General features: G+C 40.2%; 1 protein-coding gene across 2 annotated transcripts in view; it reads left to right on the forward strand.

The window, feature by feature from the left end:
- The window catches only part of si:dkey-234i14.6 (uncharacterized), a 31,020-nt gene extending 16,810 nt beyond the window's left edge, over positions 1-14,210 (forward strand). Inside the window, exon 7 of one of the 2 annotated variants that reach the window (XM_032524547.1) lies at positions 14,189-14,210. The gene's annotated coding sequence lies outside the window, so the exon portion shown is untranslated. Of the gene's footprint in view, positions 1-4,833; positions 4,845-14,188 lie in introns of those variants that run through there. The other variant, XM_032524549.1, reaches the window with a different exon arrangement.
- The last annotated feature ends 1,745 nt before the right edge of the window (positions 14,211-15,955 follow it).

Below are 15,955 nucleotides of genomic sequence, written 5' to 3' on the forward strand. Positions count from 1 at the left end.
TGAGACGTCCCTCTCCACCAATATCACGCTGTGTCTCTCACACACTTGTCTCAAATGCCTCCTACTCATTCCTTCTGATGCCTCCCATCAACCTGCGAATGATCAACTGTGACAGGGAGAGAGTGAGACAGAGGGAGACAGAAAGGGAAGAGGAGAAGGGGGTGAAAGAAGGGGGCATTAGAGAGAGCTGTTTGTTTTGCAAGGCTGACAGAAAACTCCCCGAAATGCTGAGTTGGGATCATGTTGAGTAACATAGACTGTGACTTTTTAGGGGAGAAACAACCTGCTTTTGTAAACTTGGAATGACTTTGGAATAATCTGGACCCTCCTCCTCATATTGTGGAATTTCAGAAGAGAAATGCACTTCAGCAGTTCATAACTGCACTACAGAGCAATATACAAACCATCTGAAATGACAGGTCAATCTCAAAATCTCTGCAGTTTAAATGTCATTTCTCTTACTCTTTCTCTCCATCTCTGTCTCACTGGATCAGGTTTGATTGTGAAGCATTGTTTTTCCTGTATGTGTGCAGGCTTGTGCAACATTAACCAGAACAAGCTCAGCACTATCAATAGGTTCCGCAGTCTAGACAGCCGTAAGATGCTCTTGAAGACGAAAAAACTGGTAATTGATAAAACAGATTCTTAAGGCACTCCAAGGCAGAGCAAGAAGGAAAATTATACAAAACACATCTTTGTTTAGTTGGTCAGATCAATGACTTAAAATGCTTCAAATGCTCTTCATTAGGAAGGTGATATTAAAAACACAAACACATGATATGTTTCTTTTCTATCTTATTATTACTAGATGAAATAACATTCAGTTTACAGTGCACTAGTGGTAATGATGATGTTTTATTATCTTCACCCTGATGAAGACTGTGAGGTGCATTTTAAACTATTAATGTGCCTGACTGAATAAAGGATTTATACACTGTTTTTATCCCTGCTTTGCCTAAAGGCCCGGTCACACCAGAGAGTGGCACAGCATAAATTATCAGCACATTTTTAATTAATTTTTGGTTCTAGATGCTTGGTTATGTAGTGACTACTCGCAGGGCTAGTTGGTGAATTACTGTCCTTGGTGAGCTAACCACCAACATGCTGGAAATCTGCTAGGTTGGCTTGCTACTGGACTTCAACGGGAGCTTCAATGTCAAATTTCACCAAAGTTGTACTTATAGGGGCTCTTGGCGACGTTGGGTGATGTCACTTCTTGTTGACTTTTGAAGTATTACCCCTCCCTCCTCCTCATCCCCCCCGTTTGTGAACACTAACCCCCCAACCCCCACCCCCAAATCCTTCTTGTCGGTCACTGGCTGGAACACTGTTTATGTTTTATGGTGCAGGTTGGCCAGTTTTTTGTTGTTTTTTTGGTGTTTGTGGAGCCTGGGTTGGCTACAAAGACCGCGTTTTTTACAGTGTCTTCTGGGGGCAGGCAGCTAGCAGATAGTGAGGAGATGTTTTCTGTATGTGACAAAAAATGTTGTAGCCTAAAAAACGCTCAGAGCACCTTTAAGTCAAAAAATGTGTGACTGACTTTGGTCTTGTGGTCAAATCTACTGAACAATACAACAACAACAAAAATAGATTTAATCATTTTACTTGTTGTGTGGAACAATCCACATTATTTTTCTGAAATTTTGGTTGAAAGACACTTTTAAAAAAAATTGGGTCAAATTTGACCCGAGGACAACAAAAGGATTAATCAAATAAAACCATGTTAGCTTAACGTGGAATCACCGGCTTGTTGCAGATAGTGCTTTAAAACCAGCTTTCTTCACATGGATCCTGAGATAATCCAGAGTTATCCGCACTTCCTTTACATAATATTAGCTTAACCTCCCCTAACACAAAGGGGATAAATCTGATCAGCCATCTGGACTGTGCATTTACAAAATGATCAATTTCAATCAAAGGAAATTAGAGGAGAGCTTGATGTATTTGACCAGTAGATCATTGGCCTGCTCTACCTCTGACCCAAGTTGGATGCTTTGTCGGACAATGAGTTCTTTAGAATTATTAGAGCATTCAATTAGCCAGATTAAATTACGCAGCCCCTTAATCTTCTGCCTGACTCTCATCTTACTACTCACCTCCCACCCTGTTTTGTAAACTGTCTAGTGTATGTGTGAGCGTTTTTGCGTGCATGCATGCGTGTGTGTGTGTGTGACAATAGATGATTGCCACCAAAAATAGGATATCAGAGGAGATAATGGAGTGCGCAGCATCTCATAGACCAACAATTGTAAGGAACTTCTCTCTTTAATGCCACAAACACACACACACACACACACACACACACACACAGACACTCACACACACAAACAATCATAATTATACATTTTGCACGGTTGAAATAAAAGTTCACAACCTGTGAGCAGTGTGCTGTCAGTGGGACCTCGTCATTATCCAGTGTGTGTGCTTGCGTGCGTGCGTGCCTGCGTGGCTGCGTGTCTGCGTGCGTGCGTGCGTGCGTGCGTGCGTGCGTGCGTGCGTGCGTGCGTGCGTGTGTGTGCATGCGTTTGTGTCCTGCACCCTGCTCCCTGCTCCAGCCTCAGCCAGCAACATCACAGAGCCTGTATAAACTCAAGTCCCAGGGGCTGTGTTCTATTATGTCACCGGCGCCTCTGTGCTTCTTCCTCCACCAAATATTCTGGGTACTATGGTCACTGGCCCATAATCAAACCTCAGGGACCCTCTACACATGTACAACACACACACACACACACCACACACACACACACACACACACATATCTATATACATATATATATAGTACAGGCCAAAAGTTTGGAACCACCTTCTCATTAAATGTGTTTCCTTTATTTTCATGACTATTTACATTGTAGATTATCACTCAAGGCATTACAACTATGAATGAACACATATGGAATTATGTACTCAACAAAAAAGTGTGAAATAACTGAAAACATGTCTTACATTCTAGTTTCTTCAAAGTAACCACCCTTTGCTTTTTTGATAGCACTCCAAACCCTTCACTTCACAGGTGTGCCGTGTCAGGGTTCATTTCTTGCCTTATTAAGGGAGTTGGGACCATTGGCATTGGGACAGCCGACAGCCCTATTGGACAACTGTTAGAATTCGTATTATGGCAAGAACCAATCAGCCATGTGAAGAGAAACAAGTGGCCATCATTACTTGAAATGACGGTCAGTCAAAATTGCGAAAACTTTGAATGCGTCCCCAAGTGCAGTCACAAAAAAACATCAAGTGCTACAACGAAACTGGCTCACATGAGGACCGCCCCAAGAAAGGAAGACCAAGAGTCACCTCTGCTGCTGAGGATAAGTTAATCCTAGTCACCAGCCTCAGAAATAGCAAGTTAACAGAAACTCAGATTAGAGACTAGATGAATACCACACAGAGTTCTAGCAGCAGACACATCTCTAGAACAACTGTTAAGAGGAGAGTGCACGAATCAGGCCTTCATGGTCAAATAGCAGCTAGGAAACCACTGCTAAGGAGAGGCAACAAGCAGAAGAGATTTGTTTCGGCCAAGAAACACAAGGAATGGACAATAGACCAGTGGAAATCTGTGCTTTGGTCTTATAATTTCAAGTTTGAGATCTTTGGTTCCAACCGCCGTGTCTTTGCGCAACAGAGAAAAGGTGAGCAGATAGATTCTACATGCCTGGTTCCCATCGTGAAGCATGGAGAAGGAGGTGTGATGGTGTGAGGGTGCTTTTCTGGTGACAACGTTGGGGATTTATTCCAAATTGAAGGCATACTGAACCAGCATGGCTATCACAGCATCCTGCAGCGGCATGCCATCCCATCCAGTTTGCGTTTAGTTGGACCATCATTTATTTTTCAAGAGGACAATGCACACCTCCAGGCTGTGTAAGGGCTATTTGACCAAGAAGGAGAGTGATAGACTGCTGCTCCTCCACAGTCACCGGACCTGAACCCAATCAAGAGGGTTTGGGGAGAGCTGGACTGGAGTGTGAAGGCAAAAGGGCCAACAAGTGCTGAGCATCTCTGGGAACTCCTTCAAGACTGCTGGGAAACCATTTCAGGTGACTACCTCTTGAAGCTCATCAAGAGAATGCCAAGAGTGTGTAAAGCAGTAATCAGAGCAAAGGGTGGCTACTTTGAGAAAACTAGAATATAAGACATGTTTTCAATTATTTTACACTTTTTTGTTAAAAATTTAAAAATTCCTTAAGTGTTCATTCATAGTTTGGATGCCTTCAGTGATAATCTACAATGTTAATAGTTGTGAAAAAAAATGAAATGCATTAAATGAGAAGGTGTGTTCAAACATATATATATATATATATATATATATAAATATACTGTGTATGTATACTGTGTATGTATGTGGTTATTTCCATTGACAATACTGTACTGTTCTAGCAACATTTTATAACCTAAGTTGCATTTTTAATGGCCTCCCTACATTAAATTAATTTAATTTTACACGTTTCCATGGAGTTCAGTTATATTCGTCTGTTTGAAATCTTTTTTTTTTATGATTTCAAAACTAATTTTAAACACAAAATTCACAATACCTTCTTACAAAAAGTGTTTCAATGCTCGTCACACAAAAGGGCTAACTAATACAAGAGCCATTCATCAGAATTTCTTTGTTTGGAAGGTTTATTTAATGAAACTATTTACTTAATTGGTGTAGTGAACAAGGTTAATATTTTATTTGAGTTGTTTGAACGGAATTGATTATAAAACATTCAGCAATATTGGAAATTATTTTATTTATATTTTATCTTCTAACATTAATCTAGTATGTGTTAAAGGCAAATCATCAGACAGTGGGGGACCTTCCAAAAAGAAGAAGAAAAAGAGGTTCAGACCCTTGTTTATTTAAAGTCACCCCAGTGATTTCCTGCAAGATCTCCATTAACAATACATTGAAACAGGTGCTAAACTTCCCACCTCTCATTAATTTTTGGTCTTTAATTTCCACGCCTATGTGGCTGTTACACACACACACACACACACACACACACACACACCACACACACACACACACACACACACACACACACACACACACACACACACACACACACATACATACACACATACATACAGACAGACACAGACAGAGTTTGAGCCATAAACCTCTTTCTGCCAGTGGCTGATGCATGGGACCCTGTTGACACACACTAACAGTGATATATATACCAGTGGATGAATCTCTAATTAAGCTTTGGCAGAGACTCTGCAGTTACTTAGTGCCACACTTCATTATCTGCACGTACTCCTGCTCCAGTGCTATAGGCCCATCGTTGATTTAAGGTAACGTAGAAAATCTCCACATTGCATCTGTTTCTTCTCTTGAAACATTTTTAGCAGTCTGAAATTTATATAACGTTTGGGTTCAGTAAGTTTAAATTTGAAGAGAAAATGAAAAATCTAAAATGGAAGATATGGTCTCGTATGTTACCAAAACCATATGATTCTACCTCTGGTGAAACATAAAGTTGTGATGTAACTTTCAACAAGAGGAGGCATGCTGAAATTGCAGAAAAACATGACTTCAGGTTTCCTCTTGAAGAAAAACACACCAGCCAATTTGCGGCAACTGAAAAAGCCCTCACTGTCTTATACAATAGACAGCATTATGAAACAGCTTTTGCTGCTGGACTCAGCAGCCAATCAGTGAGTTGCGTTACGTCTGATCGCTACATGCACCATGACAGAGAGAGGTCAAGAGTCCTGACCTGTGATGATGGCTGGGTTGACAGATGTCATGTCAACTTTGTAATGGGTCTGTTTTAATGACAGTGAGTCACCGCTTGTGTACGCAGGGTCACTGTTGAACACACACTGGATCACTGTCAAACAATTTTCATTCTCCTCTGACGCAATATACTGTAACAACTTATGATCCTCCTGTCACTCAACATGACAATGTCCTGTCGGCCTGCTGGAGAACTAATTCTCACATGAACTGGTAAAAACACAAACAGAGTAAAAATAATAAGTGTGTAACCACTGCACATTGGGATCATTAATGGAGAGTTAAAAAAATATTCAGTGATGCAACTTTTAACTAATGAACTATGTCAAAATTCTGCAACATATCTAACATATCTGAGTTTCTAACACAACCTATCACAGTTTAATTTCCATTATCTGTATGTCCATAGTACACAGAATTCTCTCTCTTTTTCTTTCTTGCTCCAGGCCTGTTTCTCTCTCAACCGTGGTCTTTTTTTACATCATTGTTTGACCAGTGCGGAGGCCTACATGTGTCTACAACCCAGAACAAACGAAACGAAGACTACAAATGAATCACAAGGGGTGTGAAATTCTTTAAGAAGTGTTAAATGCTGAATGGTGTTAAATTACAACCAAAGAAAGAGACTCTCTAAAGAATTAGCACTTAATTAGGTCTTAATTAGCATAATTATGCATGCTAACAGTGTCTCGACAGAATAGCAGTTGTCAGGAGGGTTGAACCATCTGTAACGGCAGAGGATTAATACATCATCTTTTATATCCAACAACGCTTTACCTCTTCTATCTCAAAGTGCTTTTCATTAATCAATTTCCCTTTTATTGGAGAGGAAATTTGTCATTTTTTCATTATGTGCCATTACAACACTCCCTTTGCAGCTATAACGGTTCTAATTAGGCCTCAAGTGTATCCTCAAACACAAACCCTTGAATGGACAGAAAGAGAGATTGTGTTCACATACAGACACATACGCACAATTATAGCAATTGGCAGTGTTGTGTTATGTTGACCGCACTTGACATGGGTGACATGGGCAGGTTCTGGTGCTGGTGAAGAGGGAAGGTTAGAGACAGAGGTCAGGGTGGGGAGAGGCTGGAGGATTGACAATGAGGAGGAGAGGAGTGAGCGGGATAAGGAGGGGGTCGGTAATCAATGACAAGTCTTGAACTTAGGAAAACCTTTTCATGTTTGGTAATCAGACCACCTAACAGTCACCTCCCCGAGCTAGAGAGGAGATGAGGACGAAAAGGAGAAACAAGGAGAAAAAAGTGGAGCCTGTTCGGAAAGGACAAGAGGTGAGATTGACATGAAGAAGTATTTCAACTTTGTAGCAACAATCAAAAGTGTCACTAAGCAACATTTAATATGAGTTAATTCTAAATAATTTTATGTTGGCTGCCCAAAAAACTTTCAGTCACAACTTTTGTTCAATGAATTTGCCCAGTTCTTGCATCTGCAACTGTAAACAACCAAAGTTTTGTCTTGAAACTTTGATTGTATAACATTTATTAAAAGTTCCATCTGAAGGTCACTCACAAGCTTTTCTTTGAGCTTTCAAAAAGGTCACGGAGATGGAGAGTCATGGAGAGCTCAGTAGCTGGTATGGTGTAATCCACAACATTCAATGTTATCTTAAAACTTAAACAAAATGTTCATTCTTTATCTTGGAAATAGTATTTTAACAAAACAAGGTCCAGCGTTGGACTGTTTCAAATTATCTTCTTGATGGATAGAAAGTAAATGTTAGTAAGTGATTTGATTTGGGATTTCTTTTCACAAACAACTCCAGGGACAAAAATGACGTATTCTAAGTTGAAAGAATACTTTAACCACTGGTATGCACGTACAAAGAAGTATTTTGATTCAACACAAAAGTACGAGGGCTGACTTCCTTTGAATAAATGTGGAGACTTCCTTTGACTCTGCTTCTTTATACAAATTGGCCAACAAGTAATTCTGATGTCTTTTCTTTTTGCATTACCACCTCTCTTCCTTTTCCAATATTCCATCCGAAGAATCAATGCCTTGATGGATAACAAGCATGGCACATCTCACCTTCCTCTTTAGGGAAAGGTGACAGAATCACTCCCAGTGCTGCCATTTCCATCTACCAGCCATGCAACACACACACTGACACACACACAAAGGTGTGGCCAGGGCACATACGCAACATAGCTGCAATCCATAAGAGCCGTGAGCCTTGGGCGACCTTGAGACACTCCACTCACTCTGGCCTTGCCAATAGCATAAGTGTGCGTGTCTGTGTGCACATTTGTATGTGTGAGTGTGTCATTCATTCCTTCATTTCACTTAAACAAACTCTCCAACACTCATTGATATAAAACTCTTCTAGCTGATGAACATGCTAATTCTCTCCATATAGCATTTAAAACTGGTAGTCGAACACTTGAACAAGGTCTCCCCCTCTTCGTTTCTCCCCCGTCCCTCCCCCCATCCCCTTCCTCTCCCAGGCCCACAGGGACATTAGCATTATCGATGAGCTCACCCCGTCACCTCAGATACAGGCTCTTAAAAGAGAATAATTTCATGCAAATGAGATATTGATGAGGTAATGATTAATTGGCTGCCTGACTGTGTTAATATGCAATAGCTGTCGTGTAATATGCATTTCTAATGACTCTGTCTCAGTGTGTTCAAACAAATGGGCGACTTTGATCATTGGGGTACTCAGAGGCTCTCCAGCATGTTAGCTTGGGGATAAAGCTTTGCCTGAGGGGTTTGTGCAAACTACCATGGGAATGCAACTACAGAGAAGGTTGCAATAAATGTGTGTGGTGTGTGTGTGTGTGTGTGTGTGTGTGTGGTGTGTGTGTGTGTGTGTGTGTGTGTGTGTGTGTGTGTGTGTGTGTGTGTGGTGTGTGTGTGTGTGCGTGTGTGTGTTTTCCTTTTCACTTAGAAAGCTATGTGGTATGTACCCAAAATGGAAAAGGCCTTGACATTTGACAAGACTACTTCACCACAACCAAATCAAACTTTTTGTGATATCATTTGTTGTGCCATTGGCAGCACCTTGCAAGTTTATTGTTGAGGTATAAAAAAGCTTAATAAGGTCAGTTCTGAATCATGCTGTTGATGCACATTAATGTCATAACTGACAGTTGTGGCACTGTCAAATTGTAGATCTATAAAATTAATAAATCAGTTTTCACCATGTTGTTGGATCTGACACAATGAACGTTTCTCTCTTCATTTTTCCCGATCACTTTTGAATCTGCGGCTTTTTTGTGCACATTAGACAGACTTAATTACTACAATCTCAATGTAGGAATGCCTCATTTTATCAGCCATTTATTTATTAAATCACTAAAAACACACATATTTAAAAAAGGTTGATGGTGCAGTGGATATAACACATGCCTTTGGTGTGGTCAAACTTGGTTCGATTCCCACTGCGATACATCAACCAAAGTGTCCCTGAGCAAAACACTTACCCCCTAGTTGCTCCAGAGGCGTGCAACCTCTGATATATATATAGAAAATGTAAGTCGCTTTGGATAAAAGCAAAATGTAATAACTATGTTTTGCTCATATGTTGGTGAACTTTGTAAAAACATATTCAGTTGAATAATCTACCCGTATGAGATAGGTCTTTGAACTCACTGACACATTCTGCAGCCTCGTCTTTAAGACAATCAGATTAAATATTTGAGCAGGAAGTAACCTTAACCTGGCTTAACTGTCAATCAATAGACATTCACCACAATCATCTCCAGACATAAAGACTGCTCCATCCCTTTATCTCTTATAACTTCATATCATTCATCATAGATCAACTGCACACTGGAACATTTAAGGAAAAAAAAATCACAGTTTGATGGCTCTAACAGCCCCCCTTGAACTAATATCTGGTCATTTGACCCGTAACGTGACGGTCGGCACCACGCTGTCCCTGGATGTGTAATTTCTTCCTAATGGTCCTTTTCCCGGAATGTTCTAATAATGGACACTTTTTAAGCACCATGGTAAGTGACATGGTTTCTGGGCAGAATTATGCCAGCTCAATTTAGAGTAACCATGTATATTTATGTGTGTGTGTGTGTGTGGTGTGTGTGTGTGTGTGTGTGTGTGTGTGTGTGTGTGTGTGTGTGTGTGTGTGTGTGTGTGTGTGTGTGTGTAAACATAAATATACAGTACGCACACATATGGACACACACACCATCGTAGACCACAAGCCTTGATATGATCTTGACATAATGTCTTAGTGAAGCATTAGTCTCTTCTACATATCTATAGAATGTCCTGATCTGTTATCCAAATGTCTTTGCTAAATTACTAATATAATTCAATATGAAATGTATTACCTTCATTTTCTAGTAATTTTTAATTTAAGTATTTGTGATAAAGAAAAAAAAAGACGCCCAATAATATTTTTTTCTTAAATTAATTGGAATTAAGCTCTCACTTCAAACATGTATTACCGTAACACGTTTGCAACCTAATCTATGATAAATAGTGGTATGAAACGTGCATTGAATGTCACATGCTAAACAGTGTTGCATGTTTAGACATTTAGGAGTGATCTCACTGACAAATCGGCCTCCCAATAATCAACTCAATATTATCACACAATTACTCAGAATGAACTGAAGCATGTGTGTGGGTGCGTGTGTGTGTGTGCTTGTGTGTGTGTGTGTGTGTAGGGTGTGTGGTTGTGTGTGTGTGTGTGGTGTGTGTGTGTGTGTGTGTGTGTGTGTGTGTGTGTGTGTGTGTGTGTGTGTGTGTTTGACTGCATGAGGCCATGAGTGTGCCTAATCAGACTGACTGCAACTGCCCTTGGGGACTTGCATGAAGTGTCATTCAGTCCGTCCATCCGTCTGTCTGAGGCAAGAGGAGAAATGGTGTGGGTACACGGCACCAATAGCGATGCCAACAACCAGGTTTCAGGATTTTGTGTGTGACGTGGTTGATATAGTACCTGGAGAAAAATAGATGGAAAGACAGGACTGGACAAGCAATGGATAAGGCAGACCTGTGGCCAGACCTGTCAACAGACATAGGCCTGCTGACATCTGCAAGTGTGTGTGTGTACATGCACACACTTGCAAAAATGGCAGTTGATGGCTGCCACTCAGACAGCTAATCTGCCATCAGTTGAGCGACAGGTGAATGTGCTGTTAGCCTGACCTGCTCACTTAATCACCAAGTGTCCAATGAGACTTCCTTCATTGTTAGCTGTAAACATCTCTGGTTTTACACTCAGTGAGGATCAGATGTGTGTGTGTCTGACATCTCTCCATTTAGTGCATGTATAGATGCTGAACGTGTGTGTGTGATTCAGGCCTGTGTGTAATAACAACAGAGTGTAAAATGTAATTTCCCCTTGTGGGACTAATAAAGAATACATTAATGATGGGTCCCCACAATGATAGTGAGATGCACTGTGTGTGTGAGTAAAGTAAATAAGTTATTTTCATAAACAAACTTTCACTGTAAACAAAGTAGCTTTAATACTACATTATTTACATCTGTTTAATTCTATTAAAGAGTGAGAAGGATTGGATTTCTTGGTCACTTTACTTTACTTTTTTGTCCCTTAATGTAATATATTTAATTTAAAAAAGAATAGCATATTGGGACATTTTACACTTGTTTTTTTGGGGGGGGCATTTTAGGCCTTTAATTGATAGGACAGTTGAAGATATGAAAGGGGGGAGAGACATGTAGCAAAGGGCCGCAGGCTGGATTCGAACCCAGGCCGAGCTGCGTCAAGGAGTAAACCTCTATATATGGGCACCCGCTCAACCAACTGAGCTGTCTGGGTACCCCACGTTACACTTGTTCACTCTCTGGGGAAAAAAAAAAAAAATGAGAAGACCAATACTCTAATGTCTACATGCAGCCAGAGCCAGCCGCCAGTTAGCTTATCTTAGCATAAATACTGGAAACGGGGGAACAGCTAGCTCTGTCTCAAAGCACCTACCAGTATTTTATGATTGATTATGTGTTGGACAATTTCTTGGACAACAAATAGTTCCAATTTCAAATTTTCGTTTTAGTATTAGCCTAATTAGATTAATTGGTAAAAGCATGCGTGTATATTTCCGCATTTGGTTTATTAAATGTCACACTTTAATCTTACTGCATTACATGTATATTTTGATGTACTTGTAAGGACAATAAGTTAAAAAAAACAAGTTGTGAAACCTTAATTCCATTTATTCTGCAAATATCAGTTTCTGTATAGAGTATACATTCAATGCTCTGTCTCCCAGCCATATCTTCCAGCCTGTCACTGTGGGTGGACGTAGGGAGAGTCTACACGTCATCAGCAGTGAAAAAATGGAGCAGTGTTGGACAGATAAGAGCAACAACATGCTTCCCAGCTGCAATAAATCCTCCGGTCAGACAGCGCTGCTATTTCCCCTCTTTCATACATGGGCCGTTTTATTGAATTTAGCCACTGATAAATAAATGGACTGCCACAGACCTGTTTAAGCCTGCCCTGAGGAGGATACTTGGCAGGAGTTTATACAGTTGGCCTTTTTTCGCTCTCTTGTTATAGTGATTTTGTCAAAGATTAGAAAAAGACAGAGGGATGTCAAGAAATATGGAGACGTCCAGATAAAATCCTGGATGCATGTGAAAACAATCTCAGAAAGCATTTAATTTCTGCAGGAGCAGTAAACCTCCTGCGTGATTTAGCTTGTCCACGTAACCTCAGCTGTTGAATTCAGATGAACTGGATTGATTTCTTGGGCTTTATTTGTGATAATAAAACAATTTTTTGTTGCGTTCTGTGGGATAATGAAAACATGCACTGAAATAGCACCAACAACAAAAACGATGAAAACTGGCTTCACATGTCTATTTGTTTCATTTTGGTTACATTAAAGGAAAACTACAACTTTGAAATTTACACATTGCAAATGTGCTAAAACCAAACAGAGCCATACTTCATGACATGTAACCTGCTGCTGCTGTCTGCGACAAAGTAAGTGGTTGATACACAGCCAAATGTCCATTTGTTGGTCCAGTCTGATTAAGGTAAAGATCCATTAGGTTAGTATGCAAATGCATGTATATAAGGGTCATTGATTGGGGTTAGCAGGCTGTTTTTAAGGCCTTGTGATGCTAATGAGAAGGGAAGGGTTGGTGTGACCTGTCTGGGTCTAACTCAATACAGTGTCACATTACAGCACAGCTCAATCACTTACAGTTCTGAGTGGACCAGGTAACAATATTGCTTTCTATTGGACCAGAAAGCTTCACAAGATGAATGTCACCACCACAAACCTATAGAGAGATAGTAATGTTAAAGTCCCATTCTACATGTGGTCCACTGCTTTTACTGGACTCAAACTAAACTCTTTTGCTACAGAAAAACAGGATATGAGGAACTTTACTTTCGGCTACCAGTTTTTCTGTACAGCTTCGATGCGGAGGCCAGAACGTGTTCATCTGAATCTGGATCAGGAAGCCGTTTGGAATATAAAACTATGACAGCAGGGACAAAGCACAAAAATAAGGTTTCTTTCCAAAAACTTGACATAAATCAGAAAATAGAAAATGAATGTTTCATTTTGTGTACTGTGTAAATTCCATTCAACACAGGACACAGTAGAAGCTGTGGATTGCCACTGCAGTAGATGTCCCAGTGACAGTGTTTTCTTTTTATCAGATGTTTGTATTTTACCAGCCAATGTAAATGTATGTGCTAAAACACTAAATAGATTAATTATAAGTAGATCGACAGGGATAAATCAACAATAATTTGGATTATTGGGGTCTAACAAAATGCTATTGTTTGCATTTTGTTTTTGTCACCTGACTTCTAGAGACCACAAGTCAGGATATTTATTTTATTTATCTGTCTCACGCAAGTCCCTTAACTTTATAGAATTGCAAAATAAAATTGCTGGAGTAAGTTATGTCCCGAGCTGGTTCAGCTTCTCGAATGATGTCACATGTATGTATTGGACTTTTCATTAGACAAATAAGCACAGGACTTTTTCACCTTTTTTACCATTTAATTGACCAAGCAATAATCAATTAATTGAAAAGATATTAGTTGAATTAATACAAATATAAAGGTTAATCATAAAAAAATTGTATTAGACAGATAAATCAATAATGGAAGAAAACACAAAATGGAAGAGCCTACTTTACTACTACTATAATACTGTTAGCAAGACAAATAACCCAAATTCCAAATCTGGGACAGTAACCAGGAATTACTGATGAGGTAAAAACTCTCAGAGGACAGGAAACCTTATAGGAGCCATACGTACAGTATGCAACCTGCGTCAGATTCCATTGTGGGTGAGGGGTCTGCCTCACCCACAATGTGGGTGAAGCTATACCATCTGCAATAACAGAACCTGACAGCTCCCACACCCCTCAGTTCAGTGTGTGTCTATGGGCTCATTCAGAGTGACAGTGTAGATTAGGGGTGTAATCCTTGCAGAGCTACAGGGGATCTATCAGTACCCTGGGCTCCAGACACACACACACACACACACACACACACACACACACACACACCACACACACACTCATTGCTTTGGAAATTAATTGAAATGTTAATGGAGGCGAAGACTCAATTCTTAATTGCTTGGTGCTGGATTAAGACAAGATCGTTTATGAAGAGAAATTAAATCAGGATCCAGGGCGATCTCGGTTGTAAAAAAAGGTTCCAGACGTGTGCGGGAAGGTCATAAATGAGCGCCGATTCTCCCAACGAACAAAACACAACTGACACCTTCTCTTTTTGTTTGCAGGTCATGTAAACAAACTGAATGGGGTAATTAGTTAACAACATGTACTCAAAGAAAGTTCACTGTATTTGTCTTTTTTTCCCAAAATTAAATATCTGAGGTGGCAGAAAAATAAAAGCAGTGTTTTGAGTTTTTTTTCCGGATGTGTCGAGGAAAAACACTTAAAGGGAGGCTTTGATCTTAGTTTTAATTAGCTCCTATTCCCCTCTAGTATTCCTCTTTTCTGTATTTGCAAGAAAGCGTATGAACAATGCTCAACGAAGCCTCTTCTGCCGATATCAGCATTTTACTTAACTTTCCCTCTTAACTTGTTTTTTTTCCTCTTTACTTCTCAAAGTGTACCTTCTCTCCCTCAAAATGTCACCACGTATGAAAACAGCAAAGAAGAGCTCATGGCTGCGTCCCTCCATGTCCATCTCATCTCACGCACAAAGCTGTATCCAACATACCAAGCACATGATAAATTCATTATGTGTATGTTTTTGGATCAATATTAATTTCAGGTCTTTCATGATGGCAAATCAATAGTAGCAACATTAAGAGGCTCCCTTGCATGTTGAGCACCTTGTCTCTGCCAGTGAATGGAGACGTGATGCGAGGTGAGCATCCATGGTGGTGCCAGCAGGGAGGCCCATACTCACTCATTATCTCCCCTCAATTAGACCCTCTCACTTCGCCACCCTGGGTCTCTACAAAGCGTGTGTGTGTGTGTGTGTGTGTGTGTTTGTGTGTGTGTGTCTGTGTGTTTCCATTCGCCCTGCTGAGTTCATCACACAGGCAACTGAGGAATGTTTCCACTGAAATGTCTCTCACTGATCACTTAGACGTATTGGACAGCCATCTCTGTGTGTGTGTGTGTGTGTGTGTGTGTGTGTGGTGTGTGTGTGTGTGTGTGTGTGTGTGTGTGTGTGTGTGTGTGTGCGTGTGTGAGTGAGATCACAAAACTCCAGTTCTGAAGTCTTTACACTGGCTTCCAGTGCATCAAAGAATAGACTTTTATAAATTACTAAACGGTTTGGGGTGAGAATACATTTCTGGTCTGCTTGTAAACTATGAACCATCAAGACCTCTCAGGTGGTCTGGTACAGGTCTGCTTTCTGTCCCCAGAGTCAGAACTAAACAGGGGGAAGCAGCATTCAATTTTTAGGCTCCACATATCTGGAACAAACTCCCAGAAAACTGCAGGTCCGCCGTAATGCTGATCAAGGCTGAAGACCTTTCTTTTTCATGTTGCCCTTCTTTAAATAATTGTTCATTACTTATACTGAAGTCGCATTTATCTGCTTTTGTATTTTTGCTGTTTTTACCGCTCTTTAATGTTTAATTTCTTGTAAACTTAACTTTTTTTCTCATATTTTACCTGTTTTTTTTATTTTTGATTCAATCGTTTTTGTGTAAAGCACTTTGAATTACCTTGTTGCTGGAATGTGCCATACAAATACAGTTGCCGTGCCTTGTGTGTTTGTGCTCAATGAATATTGATACGCAACTC

Source organism: Etheostoma spectabile, chromosome 8 (assembly GCF_008692095.1).
Source record: "Etheostoma spectabile isolate EspeVRDwgs_2016 chromosome 8, UIUC_Espe_1.0, whole genome shotgun sequence".
Classification (NCBI taxonomy): domain Eukaryota; kingdom Metazoa; phylum Chordata; class Actinopteri; order Perciformes; family Percidae; genus Etheostoma; species Etheostoma spectabile.